Raw genomic sequence first — 27611 nt, forward strand, 5'->3', positions numbered from 1 at the left:
TCTTTTTAGGCTTAATATATTTTTATGATTGTATTATAATAAAAAGATTTATTTTTACGTTTTAACTTTTTTTGATTAATTTGATTTTGATTTTTCCTTATGTTTGTCTCTTTAATTTTTTTATAGTTATCATATAAAAAATGTGCACGATTTAATAAGGAGTTATTATGTATAAAAAATTTAAAATAATTTTAGAAACATATATATTATTTCTCACAATTTTTAAGATATTTTATAGAAATTTATTAATTGGTTGAGTGATCAAGATTTTTATGTTTTTTTATCTTGTGTGAGTTTGAATTTTAGTATTTATCTTAAAAACGTAATACCTCTCTACTTAATAAAAAATATTTTATAATTTTAATAGATATTTTTTATATTTGATAATATATATATATTTTAAAGAATTTTGCGATATTTTTAAAATAAAGGAGTGATCAAACAGAACATAAGATTAGGTGGGATACTAAATAGCAAATTTACCCAATAATTTATAAAGCCTTTTTTTTTTAACTTGTGGAATCAGGCGACGGAAATTTAAGGCGCCGTATCATGGCCTACACCGACAAAAGAAATTTGATGTGGTGAATTGTTGGGTCCATTTTGGATTGGTATCTTGAGGACTAAATTAGTGATTTTGGGATAAATTTTTTTATTGATTTGATATTTACATGAAGATTAGAAGGAAAAAAAATGTATTCAAGAGAATGGAGTTTATGTTTTATATTCTTTTGGTTTTTATATCATAAATTAGATGTTTATTTCAAATATATAAATATAATATTTTAATCTCTTATAGAAGTATGTTGATAACTTTGAACCACAATTAGAGGCAAATGAATAGTATTCAATGTATTGTTCATTTATTAAGTTAATAAACAAATATAAATAAATTTTTTATCTCATTTAATAATCGAATAAACACAAATGTGTTCAGTTCGTTTATGTTCACGAACAAACTCATTTATAAGCTAATTTACCCGATTCTCCTTTATTTTTTTTTACATTTTAAATATAGGTGAAAGTAGAGACAAAATTGAACACAAGTTAAATTTTGGAGTTCAACTATAAATCTAAAGAGCTTAAGGACTGTAATTTTATTATTTTGTCTAAACATATCACAACGCTAATCAACATGTTAACGAACGCTACACGAACATGTTTGTGAACGCTAAAACGCACTGAAGACGGAAACCTTTTAAAACAAACAAATGCAAACACATATAAAATTTAAACAACGAAAACGCTTTCAGCCTATTAATTTACACCCCTAACCACAACCTTAAAAGTAACACTCTACTAGTAATATGATCTTCATTTATCTCTGTCTCTGCATGCCTTCATTTGCAATATCCTACCTGATATGGAATCATTTCTAATGCACACCGTCGACTAGTAGTATAAAAGCAATATACAGGGGAGTAGTGGATAGACAAGGCCAAAAAGAGTATATTTATCATGCCTGCCCCTTATTCTCTTCTCCATTTGTATTATGTACTCGGCTCTTAAGTTCTTCGAAAGCCTTCATGCTTTCCGCGTCAAAACCACCGCAAACTGGCAGAAAATATTCAAACACCATTACTTGAAGTGGTACGAGTAATTCCTTTGATCAGAATTTCTGTTAAAGACGTTAAACCAGACATCTTAAATGAGGGGAACCAAGTGCAAAGTTAAAATACCTGATGAACACGGTACGCGGAACGGACCCCTTGCAGAAGTGTAAGCTCTCTGTTGGTTCTTTCTCAGGTCCACTCAATGCATCAGTTCTGATGCTACACGTTTCATGTATTTCCTTGCCAATTGTACAGATGAAGCTTGATCTGCAATATGCATAAGAAAACATAAAGTATATCAGGAAAAATATGCATACTAATTTCTATTTGTCGTGGTATTCATTCGTGCTTGCGATTACATCATCAATTCATTGTACAGCGAGCCACTAATGGAGTTGTTCCATGTATCATATTATTTACCAGAGGGAAAGTTCCATGTATAAAACCACAATTGCATGAATTACCAAAGCATACTTTTAGTTTATTGTTATGGTCCATAACTTGCTAACCAATCCCAGAATCTAATAACCAATTGACAGGATCCGAACTCCCTGTATCGTGAAACAGCCATGTCTCTTGTACGCAAGAGCGCATATACACTTTGTTCAATCTGAAGAAACAAAATAGGAAATAGGAAATTAGAATATGACAAAGTGCATCTCTATCATCCTTAGAGTTTCTTAGTTAATACTGAAATGCTATCCTAGTTAGGTTTTTATACTTACTTTCAAGCAACCTGTACATCTTCTTTAGAGCAGCTTCACATGGAAGGTTTGGATCATCAACAAAGGAAGAGGCCTGCTTCTCCAACTTCACTAGGTCCTGGTATTCGAAAGCTGCCTCTCTTATGCATCGGCCTTTCCTTCAGGTCAATCGAAGTGCTTGAGACTGCTCGTTCATCAACCTAGATGGGTGCAGAAAGATTATTCAGCAAATAACGTACACACTAGGGAGACAATTTCTATCTGTTGAAAATGACAACAGGTTCGTAGACTAAGTACATCTTGCACACAATATGAGTTAAAGCAATGACATTAGCCTTTCATGGTGACCGGTAAAATAGATCTGAAGATAGAGCAAAATCTAGTGTGTCTTAGACCCATGGTTTACTTCCCAAGATGCATCTTCTGCCATATTACCTCAAAATCAATGCTTCTTTCGTGCAATAAGATCTCTTTCAAATTCAACTATGAACACCTCTGAAAGAAATATATTATTATAATCATTAATATTTTATTCCATACCAAGGAAAGTTCCTCATCTAGCCAATTTACAAAAGCCACCAGGTCTTCTATGTTGTTGAATGAAGTTGCTCGAACTTCAGTTGCCAAGGACTCAACAAAGTCACCTTGAGTTTCCACATCAGCTTTTACCTGATGAATTCATTCGATCTCGTATTTTAAATGTTAATTTCGGTTAAAGAAAACCTACACTTGATCTGAAGATAAGCAGATAAATGAAAGCAAAGAAAAACTTCAACATACAGCTAACAGGAATGACGATCTATTCTCTATCTCTCCAATCATGTTTCTCCTAGCATCTGATGTATTAGACGTTGTAGAAATCAAACTTGAAGTGTCCTTCTTTGCCCCCGTTTCATCAATGTCTGATAAAATTCAACAAGTTCAGGAGCTCGGTGAACTTTATCACCACTGACTGCCCCTCTAGGTAGACTTCCTGAAGGAGGAGGTGATCATCCACCAGGAGGTAGCGGTGGTGGTGGTGGTGCACCGGGCAGTGGAGGTGGAGCAGGAGGTTGTCCTGTTGTAGTTGTATTTGTGCCATCAAAAGCTCCACTGGATGGCTTTGGTGGTGGTCTGGACACCCTAGGTGCTCTCTTTTCAATGCGAGCAAGTTTTGTCTTGCTTATATTTGTGAGTCTACAGTCTTATCATCATTGGATTGCTCACTTGAGTCGGTAGAAACAATAGTCTTCTCCTTTATTTGAGCAAGTTTTGGTGGTATAGTTACAGATGCTTTTGCCCTATACTCGAAGTTTGATTTCTCGCCGAACTTCTCTGCCCTTGCTTATTCTGCTTTATTCTTAATTTGTTTCTCCCTCTCCATGAACAACATATGGCGGTCCTTATAAGCAGGATATTTTTCCTCTAGAATTCCATCTACTGATTTAGACATCAAGTGGAATGATGCTGCGACAGAATCAGCGAGTTCCTGCTCCATTTTACCAAAAGTTGTGATTGCAACACCATCACCTGCATTCCTTAGGATAAGTGATTCCAATGGACCCCGATTGCGGAGGCTCAAGCTAGTCCTGCTTGGAGAGCCACCAGAGAAGGATCTGGCAGGTGATGAAAAGGCAGTCAAATCATCTTTGGTCTTGCCCCATTTCTTCAGTTTTTGGATTAAGCCAGGTCTCTTACTGAGACTGTTATATCTACTGTTGGAACTGTCAATGGAAGCATTATCAAAATCCTCACTTCCGGATAAGATGGATGAGAGTAGTTGCTTTCAAGATCTGTGTCGCCTTGCCCACGTTCTGAACCAGCATATTCTAAAGTAACCTTTAGCCTTCTCTTGGACTTGGGGCTCAAACTTTTATTGAGATCACGAGCCGATATTTTTCCTCCAGGTGTCTGGTAATTACGGAGTTCACATCTCAAGCTGCATTGACCCAACGAAGGTACACTAGCTCTTCAGCTTCACCAAATCTGTTCATTTGAAGTCCTTCCACTTGCTTCATTTGCATGTTTTAAAGCACTGACCTCTTCTCTTGCCCTGGCCGCAATTTCAGTCTGCAATAGCATAAGAATAGAAAAAAGAATCACCTATAAGCACAAACTACCACTAGAACATTTATGTTATTACTGATCACACCGCCTAGGACTGATCTGTATCATAGCGTTCTCTGAAAATCTTCTAAACCATGTTGCTAGCTTGTTGACCTTTTCTTTTAATTTTTTTTCTGTAAGGTTCATGCTTCAGAATTGTAAAGGGACATGTCATCAACAATACTCCACTAATAATTATATGAATAAAATTAAGATGCAACAATGTAAGTTTCAGGCAATCTCCAATTTCTTATGTTGCTCTCACTCAGCAAATTCTTACACAGTTAGACTAAAGGCTCTGAACCATTTACACGAGTTCAGAATACAATACATGGGATTAATGGGACTTACCTCCGTCAGTTGGAAAGGGAGGCTATTTCGTTTAAGCGGCATCCGGTTTAACGGTTAACTCCCTCTTTTCATGTTGGAGCTCTTTATTCTTTCTCCTAATCTCCACAACTTCAATTTCCAACTCCTTCAAAGCTTTCAATTTCTTATCAATCTTAGCATCATTGTTGATGGCTTCTTGCTCTTTGGCTTGAAGAGTAGAAACTTGTTGCTTGAGAACAATAACTGAGCTTTTGTTTTGTTAGGAAATAAACAAGTAATTTCCCTATAACCAGATTAGTGAGAATACGAATAAAAGCGGAAAAATAATACCCGAAATTGATAACGGAGTTCAACCAATTACGCCTACGTCTCCGGACTGCTGCAAATCTTTTACTAAGAGAGAAAATTTACAGGTGTTTACAAAACACTCACTACTCACAAGAAAGCTCTCTAACTCTTTAATATTGGAAGAAATAATGTTTTGGGATGATTTTGAAGCTAAATGGGCTAGAGTATTTATAGTTGAAGCTTAAGACTAATCTTATAAATACCCTAAAGTGTGCATGGCTAAAATGTAATTAACCCAAAAACATTTTAATTAAAAATTGGGGTTTGTTGAAAACCCATGCAAAACGGTGCCCCCTATAGCCTCCATTTTTGACTTTACAATCTCTCACTTGAAGACTGATTTTAATCTGTTTTCACACCTCAATCGATGCAGCAGCATTTCTGGTCTTGTACTCTAGCATGCCAATTGAAGCTGAACACAACTTTAGTTTGTCTGTAGTCACAGTCTTTGTTACATGTGTTGAAAACATTTTGATATTTCGATATAACAAATTAAGTTAAATGAATTTTAAGATTTTCCAATTGATTTTCTAAGTATATTCGATAGAATTATTCGAATATCAAAACATTACTCCAAATCTTCAAAGATCATTTTTAATCCTTACTCAAAGTGTAAAATTAAGTTTTAATCTTAAAATAATTTCAAAATAATTTTACAAAGTATTTCGAACCATTTCAAAGCCAAAAATTCCAGATTGCTCAGAGGGAATCGATTCCCCCCCAAGGGGGTACCAATTCCCCCTGAATGGTTTGGCTCCTAGAATTCCAGTATGCTCGGGGGAACCGATTCCCCCAGGGGTACCGATTCCCCCCTTGTATAACGGTCGAAATATTTGAATTTTACACTTAGGGAACCGATTCCCCATAGGGGTACCGATTCCCCACACGCTCCAAATTGTTTTATTAATTGTTTTCACACTAAAACGGCTATATTATTTTCTCTAATTATCCCTAACGTTCAGAAGTGATTCAAGGTGTATTTAAGCAAGCTTAGAAGCCATTGATCAATAACTAGAAACATCAAGCAATTAGAATCAAGAGAGAATCAAAGAGAAAGCATCAAACCTCAAGTTTGAGCATTTCAAGCCTATTTTTCATTCAATATTCATTTTGCTTTCAAGAACACTTATTGTGCTCAACTGTATTTATTCTTGAGTGTTCTTTCTTTGTTCTAGAATTGTGCAAACATATTTGCCTTGTGAGGTTTTTCTTGTAAGTTTGCAAATTTGTATTTCTCTTTGAGAAAAGAGTGTTCTCAGAATTGGGGTATATTCTTGAGGGAGTTGTAAGGTTATCTCTTTGGCCTCAAAGAAAGAACAAATTAGTGAATTTGTTGGAAATACTTAGTGTGGATAGCTAAGGTAGTGGACGTAGACTTTGGTTGATAAAGTCGAACTACTCTAAATCGCTGTGCAATTTCTTTCAATTTTCTGCAAAAGCATCCACCAAATTTTTAATTGCCAATTCACCCCCCTCTTGGCCATATTCGTCAATCGATTAACTCAACAATTGGCATCAGAGCCTAACTCATTTGAAGGTTTAATCGCCTCTTGAGTCGATTCGGGAAGAGTTATATCGATAATCAAAATCATCAATGGCCTCCGCTTCAAACTTCGACTCCGGTCTCGACTCGATGCCCGTCAACAAGCCTCCTTTCTTCAGTGGAGCTAACTATGCCTATTGGAAGAATAGAATGATGTACTTCATTCAAGCAAGTGACATGGGAGCATGGAATGCTGTAGAAGAATGATACATCAAACCTCTCACTCATCCAAGGTTGTGGAGTGAAAGAGAGACAAGAATGTTCCAGCTCAACTCCAAAGCCATCCATATCATTTTTTTTGCTCTTGGACAAGATGAATACGGAAGAGTTTCATCGTGTACAACCGCCAAAGAAATATGGGACAAACTTAAAGTCACTCATGAAGGTACCGATGAGGTAAAGAAATCTAAAATTAGTATTCTAACGCATAGCTATGAAAATTTCAGGATGAAACCAAATGAAGATATCAAAGCTATGACGGATAGATTTTCAACAATTGTCAATGGTCTCAAATCATATGGAGAGATCATTTCAAATGAAAAGCTTGTGAGGAAGTTAGTATACTCCCTCCCAAAATCGTGGCAATCAAAGAAGACGGCAATCATCGAGTCTAAGGACTTAACGTCCTTAACTCTTGAAGAGCTAATTGAGTCACTCCTCACTCATGAAATGATGCTCGAAGATGAGGTGGACCTCGACAAGATTGACGAGACACCAAAGGAGAAGGAGAATAAGAAAAACATTGGAGTTGCTCTCAAATCCACAAAAGATTAGAGTGATTCGAATAACGATGACGATAACGAGAAAATGGCATTGTTTGCCAAACGGTTCAGAAAAATGATGAGACCTTATCGAGGAAGAAAATTCAAACGAAATGAAGGCCTCAAAAATGAACCGAAAGAGAAGGACCCAATCATTTGCTACGAATGAAAAAATCCAGGGCATGTTAAATATGATTTCCCACAATTGAAGAAAAAGGGTCAATCAAAGAATAAGCACAAGGCTCATGTGGCTACATGGAGCGATGAAGAAAGTTCCGATGAAGAGGAACAAGAAGTAGTTAACTTGTGCTTGATGGCATTTGGGGAAGATTCTAAGGTAACCTCTAACTCATCCGATTTTGATGATTTATCCTATGATGAGTTATTAGAGAAATATAATGGGTTGGCTTCGGATTATGAGAAATTATTTTTAAGATATAAAAATGATGTTTCAAAATTGAAAATGAAAACAAACTCATATCCAAAACCAACAACGATCTTGAAAGTAAAATCAAAGATTTGCAAATCAAACTAGAAGAGTTTGAAAAGAAAAATTTAGATTTGCAAAATTTACTTTCAAAGATCAATGATGATCATCAAAAGAAAATTGATGATCTTAAAACTTCTTTTGATAAAGTTGGAACAAAACATTTTTAAAAAGGTGGAAATTCAAAATCCAACTTTGTTAAAAAAGTTTTAGAAACTACAATCATAGAGGTCCCCAAAGAACCTCTAATGGAAAAATCGTTAGAAGTATGTGGGTTCCTAAAGAACTCATTACTACTAAAGATAAAAATATTCTACACAAATGGATACCTAAGGAGACTAGGATTTTGGAAACTAATGAATATGGACCCAAAAGAATTTGGGTACCAAAAATCAAAAATTAATCTATGTTTGTAGGGAGAGGAGCATTGCTACAAACAAATTCAAATTCATGGTACCTTGATAGTGGATGCTCAAGACACATGACCGGAGACAAAAGCCGGTTCATTGAGCTTAACGCCAAAAATGGAGGAGAAGTGACTTTTGGAGACAATTCAAAAGGTCACATTGAAGGTATTGGTACAATAGGTAATACCTCTTCCATACAAATTAAAAATGTTTTATATGTGAATGGATTAAAGCATAATCTATTGAGTATTAGTCAATTATGCGATAAAGGATTCAATGTCTTATTTGAAATTAATGGTTGTAAAGTCATTGACATTGCATCTAATCAGATTATGCTTGTTGGTCATAGAATAGGGAACATATACATGGTGCATTTAGATTCTTTTGATATGACTAATTTATGCCTAGTTGCTAAGGATGAACATGATAGTTGGTTATGTCATAGAAGACTAGGACATGCTAGTATGAGTGTTTTGCAACAGTTAATTCAAGGAGACCTAGTAAGAGGGTTGCCTAAGCTTAAATTTGATAATGATAAAATCTGTGATGCTTGTGCTAAAGGAAAACAAAAGCGAGTTTCTTTTAAATCCATTAATGATGTATCAACTAGTAGAGTTTTACAATTGATCCATTTAGATCTTTTTGGGCCAACTAGAACTACTAGCTTGGGTGGAAAACAATATACATTTGTCTTGGTAGATGACTATTCTAGATATACTTGGGTTCTATTTTTAAATACTAAAGATGAAGCATTAGAACAATTCATCACATTTTCAAAAGTAATCCAAAATGAAAAAGGTTACTCTATAACTAGTGTTAGGAGTGATCATGGAACTGAATTTGAAAATCTTAGATTTACTGAATGTTTTAACTCTAACGGTATTAGCCATAATTTTTCAGCACCTAGAACCCCTCAACAAAATGGAGTTGTTGAGAGGAAAAATCGAACTTTAGAAGAAATGGCTAGAACCATGCTTTGTGAAAATAATTTGCCAAAATATTTTTGGGCGGAAGCCACAAATACCGCTTGTTATGTTGTAAATCGAGTAATGATTAGGCCAATTTTAAAGAAAAATCCATATGAAATTTTCAAAAATAAAAAGCCTAACATTAGTTATTTTCATCCTTTTGGATGTAAATGTTTTGTTTTAAACAACGGTAAAGAAAACCTTGGCAAATTTAATGCTAAAAGTGATGAAGGAATTTTTCTGGGTTATTCCTTAAATTCTAAGCCTATCGTGTATTTAATAAAGAACTTTAGTTGTAGAAGAGTCTATACATGTTGTTTTCGATGATAATCCCCTTCCGAGGAAGGATTCTTGTGTGAATAATGATGTAGGTGTTATAAATACAAATGATGTTAGATATGACGTTGGAGACCCATCATCAAAGGAAGAAACAAAAAATGAGGAAACTCATGATCCTCTTGAGAATCCAACCATTGAAGAAAGGGAAGTATCTTATCCAAGAGAGTACAACTATGTCAAGGATGGTGAAATTATAGGTGATCCATCAAAAGGGGTAACAACTCGATCTTCTCTTAGAAATATTTGTAATTATGTTGCATTTATCTCATGCATAGAGCCTAAGAATATTAAAGAAGCATTAAATGATGAACATTGGATTATGGCTATGCAAGAAGAGTTAAATCAATTTGAGAGAAGTAAAGTATGGACATTAGTTGAAAGGCCTAGTAATAAATCTAATGTAGGTACTAGATGGGTATTTAGGAATAAGCTTGATGAGAGTGATAATATAGTGAGAAACAAGGCTAGACTTGTTGCTCAAGGGTATACTCAAGAAGAGGGCATAGACTATGATGAAACATACGCTCCCGTAGCTAGGATGGAAGCAATTAGAATGTTATTAGCATTTGCATGTTTCAATGAATTTAAATTATATCAAATGGATGTTAAAAGTGCATTTTTAAATGGTTTTATAAAAGAAGAAGTGTATGTGGAACAACCTCCAGGTTTTGAAGATTCAAATTTTTTGGATCATGTTTTAAAATTGACAAAAGCACTTTATGGTTTAAAGCAAGCTCCTAGAGCTTGGTATGAAAGATTGTCAAATTTTTTAATTGAAAAAGGTTTTTTTAAAAGGGAAGGTTGACACTACATTGTTTTTGAAGCATAAAGGTAAAGATTTATTAGTAGTTCAAATTTATGTTGATGATATAATATTTGGTTCTACTAATGATGTTCTTTGCCAAGAATTTTCTAAGCTAATGCAAAGTGAGTTTGAGATGAGCATGATGGGGGAGCTCTCATTTTTCTTGGGACTCCAAATCAAGCAAAGAAAAGATGGCATCTTCATCAATCAAGCTAAGTATGTCAAAGATATGCTCAAGAAGTTTGGACTGGAAAATGGGAAACCTCATGACACTCCAATGAGCTCTTCAACAAAGCTTGACTTAGATGAAGGAGGTAAATGTGTAGATGTTAAATTATATAGGTCAATGATTGGATCTCTACTTTATCTAACTGCAAGTAGACCATACATTATGTTTAGTGTTTGCTTATGTGCTAGATTTCAATCATGCCCTAAGGAATCACATTTACTAGCTGTTAAGAGAATCTTTAGATACCTTAAGGACACTCCTATTTTAGGACTTTGGTATCCTAGAGACTCTAGCTTTAGCTTGCATGCTTTTTCTGATGCGGATTATGGAAGATGCAAATTAGATAGGAAAAACACCTCCGGTACTTGCCAATTCCTTGGAAATATGTTAATTTCTTGGTTTTCAAAGAAACAAAATTATGTTACATTATCTACCACTGAAGCCGAATACATTTCAGCTGGTAGTTGCTGTACACAAGTTTTATGGATGAAACAACAACTTTTTGATTATGGAATTGAAGTAGGTACCATTCCTATCAAGTGTGACAATACTAGTGTTATTTGTCTCACTAAAAATCCCATCCAACACTCTAGAACTAAGCACATTGAAATAAGACATCACTTCATTAGAGACCATGTCACTAAGGAAGATGTAGTTCTAGAATTTGTTGATACTTTGCACCAATTAGCGGATATCTTTACAAAACCTTTAGACAAGGAACGATTTTGGACACTTAGGAGAGAATTAGGTTTGACCAATCTATCTTCACTGAGTGTTTAAAATAATTTTAGCACTTTTAATAAATGAAAAATGTTTATAATAGTAATTTTTGATTGCATTCATTGCTATTAGTTAGGGGGAGTTTATGATTCTTGATAAAAAAAATTAATTTTATGTTCAAATATCGTTAAAAGATTAATTGAATTGTTTGAACATGATTAATTTTCAATATATGAGTTGTCAATACCACTAGAGGAAATTAATTTAGCATTTTGGGTGTTTAAAATCGGATTTTAGCATTTTGGTGCAGAGGGAATCGATCCCCCTTGAGGGAACCGATTCCCCCTTTGAAGGGGAACCGATTCCCCCCCACAGGGGAATCGATACCCCCTGGGGTTTTGGTTATACACGGGCATAACCCTTATTTTTGTTCAAAACCCTTTTTCTCTCTTCCGCCGTTCCCTCTCAACTCTCTCCCTATCTCCATTCTTGCCTCAAATCATCGATTTTAATCGAAATTCACTTTAAATATCATCTCCTAAACTTGCAATCATCATTAAAATCGTGTAAACAACATCAAAATCCACTCAATCTCATCCTTCAAGGTAAAATTTTCTAAACTCCTTATTTTATTGATTTTGAACATAGGACTTGTTTTAATTAGTTCTAGGATGAACTTTAGATCGAGCATTAATTGTTTAGTGATTAGAAACTAGATATTACAACCAATTTCATCAAAAACACAAGAATTTTCCAATTTTTTTTTAAATTTTCGAAATTAAAAAAAATGTTAATTTTCAAATTATTGTGTTTTGATTAAATTATGTTGTTGTTATGAAAACTATACATATATTGTTTCTCAAAACCATATTTTTCAAAAGTTTTTCAAAAACTTTGCCCATTAGGATTGATTTAGAGAACCTTGAAATATTGAGGACTCAATTGAGTTGTGGGATTGATTGAATTGCATACATGTGTTTTCTAAATTGCAGGTTATCAATTCTATTCCGATTTCCTAAACCATGTCCAATCCTAAACGTGCTAGGTCTTCATCTAGTCGTTCACACCGTCAACCAAATCCACCTCCAAATTCTCCATCTATTCCAATTTCTAATCCTAATCCTATTGATCCTAATTTGACTATCCAAAATTCGTGTTTCAATCATCCTGATCCTAGAAATCATCGTTTTTTGTATTATCAATATTTCGACTCTTACAAAATCCGGGAAGAACGTATTCCTTCTCGTCAAACTATGTTAGCTATCAATTTTAAATATCTTCCTCTTTTACAAGAGTGGAAATTTGATAAACTCTTTGACCTTGAACCCATCGTTTACCATCAACTTGTTCGTATTTTCTATTCTAATGCCGTTTGTGTTAAAAACCAAACTGAAATCGAAACCATAGGAATTCGTTCCTACCTTCTAGGACAATTCTTATATATTGACTCGGCTTACATAGCCAATATATTCGGATTAGATAATGATAGGATTTCAAATGAAAAACAGGTTTTAGGATCTCATTATAAAAGAAGGGATAGTGCAAGTGTCCTAGACCTTCATGAACGTTTTCTTCATCTAATGATTTCTTGGTGGTTTCGACCATCCGGAGGTCGTTATTCTACTCTTAGAGCCTTAGATCTTTGGTGGTTACATTGTTTCGAAAACAATATTAAAATCAACCTGCCTCAGATTATTTTTGTTGAAATTGTTGAAACCGTAAATCTTGTTCCTAACAAAAAACTCTGTTCATCTCTTGTTTACGGTTGTATTTTGAGTAATCTGTTTTCCAAAGCTGGGCTTAGAGTCGGTCTAGATGCCGTTTTCCTCTTAAGAAACAAATTAACCTTCTTTCCTTAACGAGAGCGGGATGGATTAAGGATAAGGAAACCGGTGAATGGGTTCGATCTTCTGCAAATACTCCGGGAGCTAGTTCTTCACAAGCTCCACCCGAAGCTGACGAAGATCTCGAGCTTGAGCAATTAATGCGAGACATCGATGAAGCCGAAGATGAACATGAGCAGCCCGAGGAGCAAGCACAACAAACGCATCCAATGCCTCCATATTTCCAATCCTTTACGGAGACATTCGATTTTTGATACGCTACTATGGATTCGCGCTTTACTTCTATAGAGTCCCATTTATCCACAATGGGAGCTCAACAATTAGAAATTCTTCGGGAAATGCGTGCAAATAATGAAGCAACCAATGCACGTATTAATGACCTCACTAACGAAATGGCCGCTATACGAGCTCGTTTTCCTCCTCCTGATCCGGATATGTGATTCAATGTTTTGCTTTGAACTCCAAACTTGTTATTTTAGCATTTTGAATATTTTGGAATGTTTGAATTTGTGGATTGATTGACTTTGAATTTGTTTGGATTCATGAATGGTTAGAAATTATCTATTTGGTGTGATTAAATTTATTCATTATTGCATCATTTACTTCATGATTAGATATATGACCAATTTTGCCATTTCACATTAATTATGAATATTGATTATGAAACTAATGGCTAACGTTTCTCTTGCTTGTCATCTTAGCAGCTTATATTATATATAATCAATTGGCTAAATGATTTCAAAACCTTGTTTAAATTCTTTAAAATGTCTTTTTGATTTAACAAAAAGGGGGAGAAGTGTTAAAGGTGTTTCTAAATGATAAATGAGAGAAGTGTTAAAGTAAGGGGGAGTAATTTCAAAACTTGATTGATTGATTTCAAAATCTTAAAATTACTAAAATGTTTTTGTTATATCAAAAAGGGGGAGATTGTTGAAAACATTTTGATATTTTGATATAACAAATTAAGTTAAATGAATTTTAAGATTTTCCAATTGATTTTCTAAGTATATTCGATAGAATTATTCGAATATCAAAACATTACTCCAAATCTTTCAAAGATCATTTTTAATCCTTACTCAAAGTGTAAAATTAAGTTTTAATCTTAAAACAATTTCAAAATAATTTTACAAAGTATTTCGAACCATTTCAAAGCCAAAAATTCCAGATTGCTCAGAGGGAACCGATTCCCCCCCAAGGGGGTACCGATTCCCCCCTGAATGGTTTGGCTCCGAGAATTCCAGTATGCTCGTAGGGAACCGATTCCCCCCAGGGGGTACCGATTCCCCCCTTGTATAACGGTCGAAATATTTGAATTTTACACTTAGGGAACCGATTCCCCATAGGGGGTACCGATTCCCCACACGCTCCAAACTGTTTTATTAATTGTTTTCACACTAAAACGGCTATATTATTTTCTCTAATTATCCCCAACGTTCAGAAGTGATTCAAGGTGTATTTAAGCAAGCTTAGAAGCCATTGATCAATAACTAGAAACATCAAGCAATTAGAATCAAGAGAGAATCAAAGAGAAAGCATCAAACCTCAAGTTTGAGCATTTCAAGCCTATTTTTCATTCAATATTCATTTTGCTTTCAGGAACACTTATTGTGCTCAATTGTATTTATTCTTGAGTGTTCTTTCTTTGTTCTAGAATTGTGCAAACATATTTGCCTTGTGAGGTTTTTCTTGTAAGTTTGCAAATTTGTATTTCTCTTTGAGAAAAGAGTGTTCTCAAGAATTGGGGTATATTCTTGAGGGAGTTGTAAGGTTATCTCTTTGGCCTCAAAAGAAACAACAAATTAGTGAATTTGTTGGAAAATCCTTAGTGTGGATAGCTAAGGTAGTGGACGTAGACTTTGGTTGATAAAGTCAAACCACTCTAAATCGCTGTGCAATTTCTTTCAATTTTCTGCAAAAGCATCCACCAAATTTTTATTTGCCAATTCACCCCCCTCTTGGCCATATTCGTCAATCGATTAACTCAACAACATGTCTGCCAGATTTTGAGCTCCACTAATCTTTTCAAGTTTCAAAATCTCATCTTCTAGAAGAGACTGGATAAAATGATATTATAATTGTATGTGCTTCGTCTTGGAATGAAAAGACGGATTCTTTGCTAGATGGATAACACTTTGACTGTCGCAATACAAGACAGTGTTTTCTTGTTTCTTGCCTAACTCTTCCAAGAAACTTTGGAGCCAAATCATCTCCTTGCTGGCTTCTGTAACAGCGACAAATTCTACTTCAGTTGTGGAGAGAGCAACTATCTTCTGTAGTTGAGAAACCCAACTCACTGCGGTTCCTCCTAGAGTATAGACATACCATGTAGTGCTTCTTCTGATGTCAACATTTTCGGCTAAGTCAGCATCTACATAGCTTGTTAGTATTGTATCTCCACCTTTAAAACAAAGTACTTTGTTTGTGGTGCCCCGCAGAAATCTGAGGATCCATTTGACAGCTTCCCAGTGTACCTTACCTGGATTATTCATGTACCTGCTAACAGCTCCCACTGCATGAGCAATATTTGGTCTAGTACAAACCATGGCATACATCAGACTTTCAATTGCTGAGGCATACGACACCTTCACCATATGTGACGTTTTTTCTTCCGTCTTTGGTGATTGTTCTTTGGAGAGTCTAAAATGAACACCTAAAGGTGTACTTACTGGTTTAGCATCTTGCATGTTGAACCTGGAGAGTACTTTGTTGATGTACTCAACCTGTGATAACATCAAAGTCCCTGACTTTGTGCCTCTCTTAATTCTCATCCCAAGAATCTACTTTGCAGCGCCCAGATCTTTCATTGCAAACTGCTTCGACAATTTTTGCTTCAAGTTTATAATCTCTTGCATGTCTGAACCTGCAACGAGCATGTCATCAACGTACAACAATAAAATAATGAAGTTGTTGTCGAACTTTTTGATGTAGCAACAATGATATGCTTGGTATATGGTAAAACCACTGTTACTCATGAAGCTATCGAACTTCTTGTACCACTGTCTAGGAGCTTGTTTTAAACCATACAAGCTCTTCTTCAACCTACATACCAGGTTTTTCTTGCCTGCCTCTATGAAGCCTTCTGGTTGCCTCATATAGATTTCTTCCTCCAAATCACCATGAAGGAAAGCTGTCTTCACATCTAACTGCTAAAGATGTAGATTCTCTACAGCTACAATTTTCAACACCAATCGGATTGTAGACAGTTTCACGACTGGAGAGAAAATTTCATTGTAGTCAATACCTTCTTTTTGCTGAAAACCTTTGACAATTAATCTTGCTTTGTAGCGTTTGCTCCCATCGTGCTCTTCTTTGATCCTGTAAATCCACTTGTTATGGAGCGCTTTCTTACCTGGTGGTAATTCAGCTAATTCCCACGTCTGATTTGACATAAGCGAGTCTATCTCATCTTTTATGGAAGACTCCCACTTGACTGAATCCTCTACCTGCATTGCTTCATCATAGCACTCTGGTTCACCATTGTCAGTCAGCAACAAATAGTGCAAAGAAGACGAATACCGCTGGGTTGGTTTAGGAATTCTAGAGGAGCATCTCAGTTATGGTGTGCGTGGTTCTTCTTGAACTACTTCAGGATTGATCTGAACATCATTTCCAGAAATCTCCTCGAACTCAGTAAATTTCTTTGTTTTAGCTTCGGTATTGGAGCTACTTGATTATATGGTTGATCTGTCTTTGTACATCATATTTTCATTGAAAATGAAATCTCTGCTTCTGATGATCTTTCGATTTTTGTAGTCCTAAAGCCGGTAACCGAACTCATCACCACCATAACCAACAAAGACGCATTTATTGGACTTGGCATCAAGTTTGCTTCTTTCAGAATAATTTATGTGTATATAAGAAATACAACCAAACACTCTTAAGTGTGAAAGGTTTATTTCTTTCTTGCTCTAAACTTCCTCTGGTATTCCACCATCCAAAGGAACTGAGGGCCCACGATTGATCAGGTAAGTTGCAGTGTTGATAGCTTCAGCCCATAGTAATTTGGGCAATCCGACATGTATCCTCATGCTTCTAGCAAGTTCATTCAGAGTTTTGTTCATACGCTCTGCTACGCCATTCTGCTGCGGTGTCATGGGAACTGTTGTCTCCATCTTGATCCCATTGTTTGCACAAAAATCTCTGAATATACTATTTTTGTACTCTCCTCTATTGTCAGACCTCAACCGCTTGACTTTCAAACCAATCTCATTTTCTACCATGGGCTTCCATTTTCTGAAGGTATCAAAAACTTCTGATTTCTTCTTCAGAAAATAAACCCACACCTTCCTTGTAGAATCATCAATGAAGGCGACATAATATAGTGAGCCTGCAAGGGATGGAACTGGAGATAGTCCCCATACATCAGTATGAACCAACTCTAACTTTTCTGCCTTGGGTGTCTTGTCAAGCTTTGTAAAACTTACTTTCTTTTGTTTTCCAAAGATGCAATCCTTACATAGTCCGACATCTACAATTTTTAGATCCGACAACTTCCCTTTTGACAAAAGTGTCTTCATCCCTTTCTTGCTCATATGGCCAAGCCTTTGGTGCCATAGGTTTGATTTTCCATCAGCATCTGCTACTGCTACTGCTACTGTAATGATATTCTCTAAATTAGAGGTTACATAAAGAATACCAGTCTTCTTATCACGAGCAATGACGAGTGCTCCTTTGGTAATCTTCCATTCACAGCCTGAAAAGGTTGTGCTATATCTTTCTCCATCAAGTTGTCCTATAGAAATCAAATTTCTTTTGAGGCCAGGAATATGTCTCACTCCTTTCAGTATCCAGGTGGTCTGGTTTGGCAACTTTAATCGAATGTATCCTTTTCCGACGATCTTCAAGGTTTCATCATCAGCTAGATGAACCTTCCCAAAATCACCACTGACATAGTTCTCCATGATTTATTGGCATGGGGTAGAGTGGAAAGATGCCCCTGAATCCAAGATCCACGATTCAATCGGACTGTTGACGGTTAAAATCATGGCATCACATGTCTCCTCTGTCATGTTGGCAGATTCTTGTGCGCCGATATCTTTCTTCAGTGCTCGAAAATCTCTTTTAAAGTGACCCTTCTTGCCACAATTATAATAGGTAAAATATTTCTTTCCCGTTCTTGATTTTCCCGTTCTAGATTTCGATCTGTCACGATTTAAATTTCTTTCTGAAGTTCTCCCTCTAGACTCCATGTGCAAGGTTGAGGAGCTTGATGCTTCACCCGATTATCTCCGTCGAATTTCTTCATTCAATACCAGATCCCGAACATCGTCGAATTTCAATTTACTATTTCCCGATGAGCTGCTGACTGCTGTAACAGTAGCATTCCAACTGTCTGGTAGAGATGATAAGAGAATTAAAGCTCAAATTTCATCATCGAATTCAATTTCCACGAAACTCTACTGGGTTGTGATTGTGTTGAGTTCATTTAGGTGTTGAGCCACTGATGCCCCTTCCGCCATCCGCAAATTGAATAATCGCCTCATCAAGTGCACTTTATTTGAGGCTGATGGCTTCTCATACATACTGGAGAGAGCCGTCATAAGACCTGCCGTGGTCTTTTCCTTTGCTATGTTAAAAGCAATATTCCGGGACAACGTCAGTCGGATAACTCCGAGGGCTTGTCTGTCGAGAAGAGCCCAGTCTTCATTCTTCATGCTCTCTGGTTGCTTTCATGAGAGAGGTTGATATAGATTTTTCTGGTATAGAAAATCTTCAATATGCATCTTCCAAAAGCCAAAGTCAGTACCATCGAACTTTTCAATTTTCATATTCCATTCGTCTGCAGCCATCGCTCCCCCTCGAATCTGGCTTCGTTTAGATCGTTTCTGACAATTCTTGCAAACCATCGTGTATTAGAACGCCTCCATCGACAAATTCGTATCGTCGACAAAATTTTTACTATTCACGAAATTTACTATTGACGTGAATAATAATGAATAGTAACCTCGCAAAAATTTGACAAAATTCACAACCAAAAGCTCTGATACCAGTTATTGGGAAATAAACGAGTAATTTCTCTATAACCAGATTAGTGAGAATGCGAAATAAAAGCGGAAAAATAATATCCGAAATTAATAACGGAGTCCAGTCAATTACGCCTACGTCTCCATACTGTTGCAGATCTTTTACTAAGAGAGAAAATTTACAGGTGTTTACAAAACACTTACTATTCACAAGAAAGCTCTCTAAACTCTTTAATATTGGAAGAAATAAATGTTTTGGGATGATTTTGTGGCTAAAATATAATTAACCTAAAAATATTTTAATTAAAAAATTGACCTATGCAAAACGATGCCCCCTATAGCCTCAATTTTTGACTTTACATTGTTTGGTTAGCATCAAGCTGAATTTGCCTTTGTAGCTCCTTGATTTTTTGTTCCTTGCCACCTCCAGCTCCTTCTTTATAGAAGCTCCATGAGCAGTCTCTTCTTGAAGCTTCTTCCTCTCAGCCTGCAAAGAGTTTATGGTAATATTCAGCATGTCGATTTCAACCGTCTTGATCTTGAGCTGCCTTTGTAATTCAGTAATATCTTATTCCTGCTCTTTTAAACCATAATACTCAAGCAATTCACCCTTGAGATTTACTTCCCTCTCCTCCAGTTCCTTCACTAAATTACGCAACCTTTCCAGTTCACTCGTATCGTTTGCTATCTCCGTTTCATATATTTTTTCCTACTCTGCCCTCTCATTCTAGTTAATAGGTAACGGATATTCGATTTTCCTAGAGAGAAGGTATTCAAATTCAAGTAGAAAGTCTTCTTCACCAATATCTGATTGATTAGCATTAACTCGATCAAATATGCTGCTAATCAATTTAACCTCCTCTTCTACCTCACCCTGCAATATGTATCACATCTCAATCATTTGTAGAAAATAATTAATAAAGACCAAATCTTGTGCAGTAATAAACCTGGCAAATTTGACCAGCACCTGACTATCCGAACCAATTTATCTGACCCGAAACCCAATATAGACCCGAATATAATAACCCAAAATTGATCAAAAACTCGAAATAATCCGAATTTAATCTTAATCGATCCGAATTATAATTGAACCGAAGTCAACCCGAACCGAAGTCAACTCGAACCGAAGTCAACCCGAACCGAAATTAACCTAAACAAAAAATAACATGAACCGAAATCAACCCGAATTTAATTTACCCATATTCGATCCTATCCAAACTTTGACCCGATTTTAACCCGATAATTGAGTCTAAGTGAATGAATTATTTATTATTATTATTATTATTATTATTATTATCTATTTTTATTAATTAAATAAATAGTATAATGATACATATTTTATACTAATTTTATATTATACAACTAGTTAATCACCACCTCTAGTAATAGTTTAGTAGTTCAATATAATTTTCCTCAGTTAAAATATCATCTCTATATCCGATAACTTCTAAATCTTTCAAAACATTATTTGATATGAAAGATTATAAATAAAACTATTCAAACAAAAATTCTAATATGTGATAACTTTAAATCACATTATTTAGACAGTTGACTATAATTAAATTTAAAAGAAATAAATTTTGAACATAAGTGTCAAATAAAAATTTCTCATTCAAAACTGATATAAAGGGACAAACTAAATCAAATATTGATACAATGTTGGTGAAACTCATTATCTTTGCATGTCACACTCAATTATATTAAAATAATTTGGGAAATTTTTGGTGTGTTAGAATGTAGATATAAAATATATAAAAAATTCTAGGGTTCGTAATTTTTTAATTTGGAATTGAGAATTGGAAACAGATAATGTGTTTTAGTATAATAATATAAAAATTAATTAATATATATATATATATATATAATGTATTTTTTTAGATATGATAAATGATAATAGTTATAATAAAAGTAAAAATTATAGAGAGTTAATACTACAATCAATCCTAAAATTTATTAGGATTTATAAAGTTATTCTTATACTTCCAAATATTATAATTTGATTTTCAATTTTGAATTTTAAAGATTTATTGATTCAATTAATTTAAATTTTAAATTAAACTTCTAACCTCGAATTTGGGATGTGATAATATATAGTTTCATAAAATTTTTGAATTACAAGTAATGAAGAGCAACATCAATTATTGTGACAACAAAGAGTGATGACGGTTGAAACAAACGGAAATCAACCCGAATTAACCCGAAAATCTAAAGGTTGAGCTGAACCAAAACCGACTCGAATTGACTCAAACTGAAACAAACCGATTCGAAATCAACCGATCCTATATTAACCCGACTCAAAAACCAACCGATCTGATTTTGATTCCGAAAACCAATCGATCCGATTTTGACACGACCCGATACCCGACCCAAATTAAATTTCAATAGACCCAAGCTAAACCCTAACCCGAGCTGACCCGACCCGACCCAAACCTAAACCGAATATAATCCTAACCTGAAATGACCCGATTGCGAACTCTGTGTAGTAATTATGATTGAAGAGGTTACACATAAACTTACATCCTTTCCTTTGAGACCATCGTTAGAATATGTAAACTGCTTCTTGTTGTCCTCATTTTCTGAGTTACAATGTCATGAGAGAATCAGTTAACAAAACATTATGAAGAAAAAACATGAAAAAAGTATATTTCTATAATGGGAAAATCAATCAACGGAAAAACATTCAATCTTTCACTTTGTGTTGCTAATTGAAATAATGTCCTGGGAAGGGTTTTAAATTGCGTTTGCGGTCATGTTTTCGATCGCGTCGCGTTTATTACGGTTGCGGACATAACGGATGTCATTACGGTATCGCGGCTGGTTGCGGACATAACGGATGTCATTACGGGTATCGCGGCTGTGAATATTTTTAAACGTCGCACAACTTACCCTAAAATGACTAAATAAATATAATTAAAATAAAATTATAAAATTTAAATTGCATAAATTTAGATTACTGAAATTAAGACTAAATTAAATAAAATTAAAGTTTACATTTTAAACTAGGGATTAAATTATAAATTCTAAAAGTGAAGGATCTCAAATTAATATCCTTTAAAATTATATTTTAAAAATTATTAAAAAAAGAAATAAATCTCCCCTTCCCGACCTTTCTTCCTCCCTTTCCTGATCTTTCTGGTTTTGCCTCCCTCTTCCTCCCCCATCATTGTCTGGAAAAAAAACTGCCCCACGGTTGTTGCGTCCCGTTATCGGCGTAATCGTCATTTTTCCCGATAAATTGCGGGCGTAATCGACCGAGATTGGTGTGAATCCGTGACCTACCGCAAAAATCATGAAAATCAGTTTCGGATGGTGGCGCGACCGCAATATCACGGCCACTATCACGTTTTCGGAACGCTGTTGTCGTAACCGGTTTTCGCCCGGGCACGAAATTTCCTTGGCAGAAAAATAATTTTGAATAAATGAATAGTTTTAATGAAATGTTTTGGAGTCACCATCGACCTTTTGGGTAAGGTAAGTCGAATACCTAAAAATCATCTTTTAAAAGAGTTTTTAAGAAAAAACTATTTTAAAAGATAAATCAGTATGCATTTATAACAAAAAATTCATTCTTTTTATTAATAAAAAAGGATTCGTGGTCGGTTACATTTGGGGAAGAATTAGAACTCCACAACGCCCAAGATTGGTCCCTGTCGATTATAAATTATCTCTAATAATATAATTTAAGAATTCGAATATAAATTTATTTGATCCTCTATTTCAAATTCAATCTGATATTTTTAAGGAAAAATATTAAATATATATACATATACATATATTTAGGATTTTGTAAATAGGACATTTATTTATTTAAAAATATCAGAAAATGACATCTAATTATTTTAAGACAATCCCTTTCTTAAAATAAATAAATATTAAAAAATATGATAAGAAAAATAATTTAAATAAACTAAATTAAATATAATATTTTATTAAAAATATTAGAAATGACATCTAGTTGCTTTAAGACAACCTATTTCTTTGATATTAAAAATAAATAAATATTAAGAAGAATATATAATTTTTCTTAAAAATAATAAAAATGAAGTAAATATATATATATATATATATAAATAAGATATTATTTATTTTTTAAAATATCAGAATAGGACGTCTAGTTATTTTAAGACCGCCCTTTCTTAATATTTAAAAATAAATAAACATTATTATTCAATCAAATATATATACAAATAAATAATAATTAATAATTTGAACATATTGAATTAAAAGGATAATAAAAAATAAATTATATTAAAATACAATTAAACAGGGACTAAAAAAATAAAATTAAACTATAGGATTAAAATGTAAAATATCTAAATTAATGGACATAATTCAAAATATTATAGAATATAAGTATTAACAATGTAATTTTACCATAAATATTAATTCGGGTAAAATAAAAATTATAAAAACCATAGGGACTAAATATATTATTTTACCCTAAATATATATAAAATACATGTAATGACTAATTATAAATAAATAAAATGTAAATTAAATTGAAATAATTAGAAGTTGATTGCAGTGACTAATTTGTAAAGAATACAAACTTGGAGTGACTGCGGACGAGGTTTTCCCATGCAGGAAATTACACAGGTACTCTCCCCAAAACGACGTCGTTTGGGGAGGGGTTTAAATACTCTTTTAACCGACCCTTTGGAGCCATTTTTCTCATTTCTTCCTTTGTTCTTCTTCTCTCTAAAACGAGAGAAATATCACTCTCTCGTCTCTCTCTATATTTCCCTCGCCGGAGGGAATTCGGCAGCCGCCGACCATCGTACTTCGGTGGCGATCAACAGTGGACGGAATTTACAAATTACCCCCAAATCGAAGCTCTGTTTACTCTAAAGTTCGATCTAAGGTTGTTTTAGCCTAAAAACTTACCAAACGTCGTAGATCTAGGATTGTTCCCTTCGACGTTTTGGTTCTCCGGTGACTTGTAGGGGCTCCGATGATATGGTAAGTCTCTTTTTCTCTCTCTTTCTTTATTTGGCTGTTGTAGGTTTTTTTTTCTTCTCCTGTTGTTTGTTGTTCTTGGTGGCTGTCGTTGGTGTTATTGCTTTTGCAGGTTTGGTGGCCATAATTATAGGCCACCACGAAGTCCCCTTCGGTCCGGTTAAAGGGTGAAAGCCTCGGTGAGTCAACCAACTATGGTGGTCACTCACTCTAGAGCACGCGACGTGGAGGGGCAACTGGCCTTCGGAGAGGCATTGGCGTGGCACTGGAGCGTCGGCAGCGGTTGGTTGGAACACCTGGCATCAGCGGCGGAATGCTTCCTCGATCTAAGGCGACGACAACGTAGATAGGGTGTAGAAACCCTAATAGAAACCCTAAATGGATTTAGGGTTATTGTTGGGCCGGTTCTGGTTGGGTCCACTTGGATCTGGGCCTGTTGTATTTGTTTATGGACCCTCTAGTTGTAATTTGTAAATGGGCCTATAATATATTTTTTTTAATTATTATTATAATAATAATTATAATAATAATAATTTTTAAAATGGAAAAATTAGGGTCTACAGCTATTTGATACCTAGTCCTGGGATTCTAAAAATGATAAAAAATTAAAAAGTTGGGTACCTGAAGGTTTGATGACTTTGAGCTTTTGACATTGAGTCGCTTAACTGCAAGAGCTGCAATTGAAGCAGCAAGAAGAACTCTGACTAGCATGTAGGCTCTGTGTGTATAAAAACACTCCTCCTCCACTCATCTACAGGAAAAAAATATCCCATAGACACCCCTAGTCCACTTCCTCTCTCTCCCATCAGTATTCTCTTAAACCATTAGACCCTTTAAATGCAAATACAGCAACTTTTGTAAATGAGATCCTGTTGCAAATTCAAGAAGAACCCTAGTTTTAGAGTTGAAATATGGTTGAACTTAATAGCCATATCCAGATAGAATAATCCATTAGCAGTATCATGTTATCAGATTTGTCGACCTTCCAATGAAAAACTTTTCTAGCACACACAAATTCCCTTGCTAAGTAGAATCCAAAACTCCTGTCATGCTAAGAGCTACAGCAACATCAATAACAAGTGGCCAGTTTTTGTTTCCGAAAAGAACGAAAATTACTCAAGGGTAGGACTAAAACCTTACGGTTTCCTGAGGAAAGTGATTTACAGTGAAAAACAGGACCAAACCAAAGGTGAAAGAAACACAGAAACTGTAAATTGAACAAAATGGCAAGCTTGCTAGAAAAATCTTGCCTTTTGGTCTAAGGACTACGTATCTGTTTTATTAACAAGATAAGATATGGGCAAGAACCAAGGGAAAGCATTTAATCCAATGTTGCTTTTCCAACTAATTTATAGGTGTTTGTCCAATTAAATCACAAGTATCAGGCTGTTGACAGATTAAAGGGAAAGAAATCTTTATGGACCCGAGCCATGGTAAAGGCTGAAACTTGATTCCCAGCCGTTTGCTTAATGGAACGAAGCGAATGCAGAGGTGATTCCAAGCAAAAACCAGTATAAACCCAACTTTTTGGTGGTTGACATGATTGGAATTTTTGGCTTTTTCTTTAGGCTTTGGCGGGTTTTATTCGACGAAATGGAAGACATCATCAGTCTCTATTTCTGGGCCATAAAAATTAAATTATCTGCAGCAGTAATAATGTAGGGATAATATACATCAAAGTATGTCTTAATTATACCAGACTAAATATCCAAAATTTTGTCAACCAATGGTGGGGCTTTGCTGAAATTCGTAGAGCTAAAAATTAAAGTAGCATTTTGCTAATAATGTGATAATGGTGATAATGGGAAATAAAAGAGCAGACAATTTGATATATGGGAATGGATAAATATAACCCAGAAGATTCCTTTTTTTTTCCAGCCAAACTTATCAATGCCAAATTTCTTGGGGAGGATGAAAAGGAAAGAATAAAAGAGGAAATTTTAGAAACAAACACTGAAGCAAGTCATTTTCATGGTGAAATTTGAGTGGATCAAGTGGGGAGTAGCAGACAATATATTATCCAATACAGCCGGTGGCTCATAGCTCCCTCATGACTCTTCACGGCTCTATAATTGTGATTTTGCTTTCCAGTAATATGAATGCAAATAAACTCAAGATTTTACAGCAGTCTCGTACTCCAATAATATTGAATAGTGAAAGCATAAAGAGCATCACTAACATTAACGTACCTGCCTCTAATCTGTTACTGAACAAACAAGCAATGAACTGTACAGAACAGAACATAGTAGAGAAAAAGAAACTGCCCAATGAAGAAGGGAAAGTTTTTAAGTTCGTCCAATGGTTGGGTTGGGCGGTATAACGTTTTGAACACTCTCCCGCTTAGCATAGTATGAATTTAAAAAAGATAAAAGAAAAATATTTTATTACAAGGTAGATTACCTAATTGATTACTTTTGTTTTAGTTTTGTAAATTTTTCTTCGTTGATTTCAAAAAACATATTAATATGTGATCACTTTCATTGCTATTTAATTAAAATATGATAACTAAAGTTAACTGTTATTAGACCTATAACGGATTATTGACATGATATGTTAATAAAAAATAAATTATTCTTTTAACATGTCATATTTGCAATCCGTTAAAGGTTTAACGTCAATTAGCTTTCAGTGATCATATCTTAGCTAAATAAAAACGAAAGTGATCAAATATTATGATTTATGAAATTAATGAGAAAAAGTTTGCAAAACTCAAACTAAAATGGCCAATCTTATAGTTTGATTATATATTAATTTTGATTCTAGTTACTCGAATATAGATTATAATAGTACTTGTTCTTGCAAATAATTAGGTACGTTTATCGTTTTGTTTTAATCGAATCAATTGATAAAATTGAATTTATTCAATCAAACCATTGAAATTAGTTTTGATTGAAGAATGGTTAATTTTTTTTTCAAAATTTGATTATAATTTATTTTCGTTCGAAACTAGTTATTTAATATTTATATTATATTATATATGATAAGATATACTTATATAGTATAATTTTTCTTGTTTTACATAGATTTAGGATCATTGAACGAATAAAAATAACATTAATATTAACAATAAAAATGATTAGATATTCACTCGGAAGAAAAAAAGAGAGTAATTTCAATAATATGCTTTGAATCATCCAATAGTTCTAAACCTATGTAAGTTGATATTATACATATTAAGCACATAACCTTCAAAATATCAAGACCATTGAGAATTAGTATATGACACCTTGTGCTCGATCAATTTAAGAGTTCTTTAATTTCGTACAAAAGCAAATGATAAATGGGGAAAAAAAAACAGGATACAATGAATGACACATGAAAGATGATGATTCCCGAATTCTTTCATCCCTTTTAGTTGTCAACAGTTAACCAATATGAAAAGGTCAGACCATGAAAAATTAAAAAATCAACATTCTTGAGCAATGCACAACAAAACAAGCATTCTCATACTGCACTTCTTCATGTCCTTGGAAGTTCTTATTTAATCTCCCGATGTTCAACATTTTCAAGCTGTCAGTTTCGAATCTACATTCGACAATCAAGCTTCATCATTCCATTTCCATCTTCGT

General features: G+C 34.5%; 1 pseudogene; it reads right to left on the bottom strand.

Annotated features, from left to right (window-relative positions):
• Positions 1-1456: 1456 nt before the first annotated feature.
• Positions 1457-25142, bottom strand: LOC120122245 (annotated as a pseudogene).
• Positions 25143-27611: the final 2469 nt, after the last annotated feature.

The sequence above is a fragment of the Hibiscus syriacus genome, unplaced genomic scaffold (genome assembly GCF_006381635.1).
Source record: "Hibiscus syriacus cultivar Baekdansim isolate YM2019G1 unplaced genomic scaffold, ASM638163v2 tig00110384_pilon, whole genome shotgun sequence".
Classification (NCBI taxonomy): Eukaryota; Viridiplantae; Streptophyta; class Magnoliopsida; order Malvales; family Malvaceae; genus Hibiscus; species Hibiscus syriacus.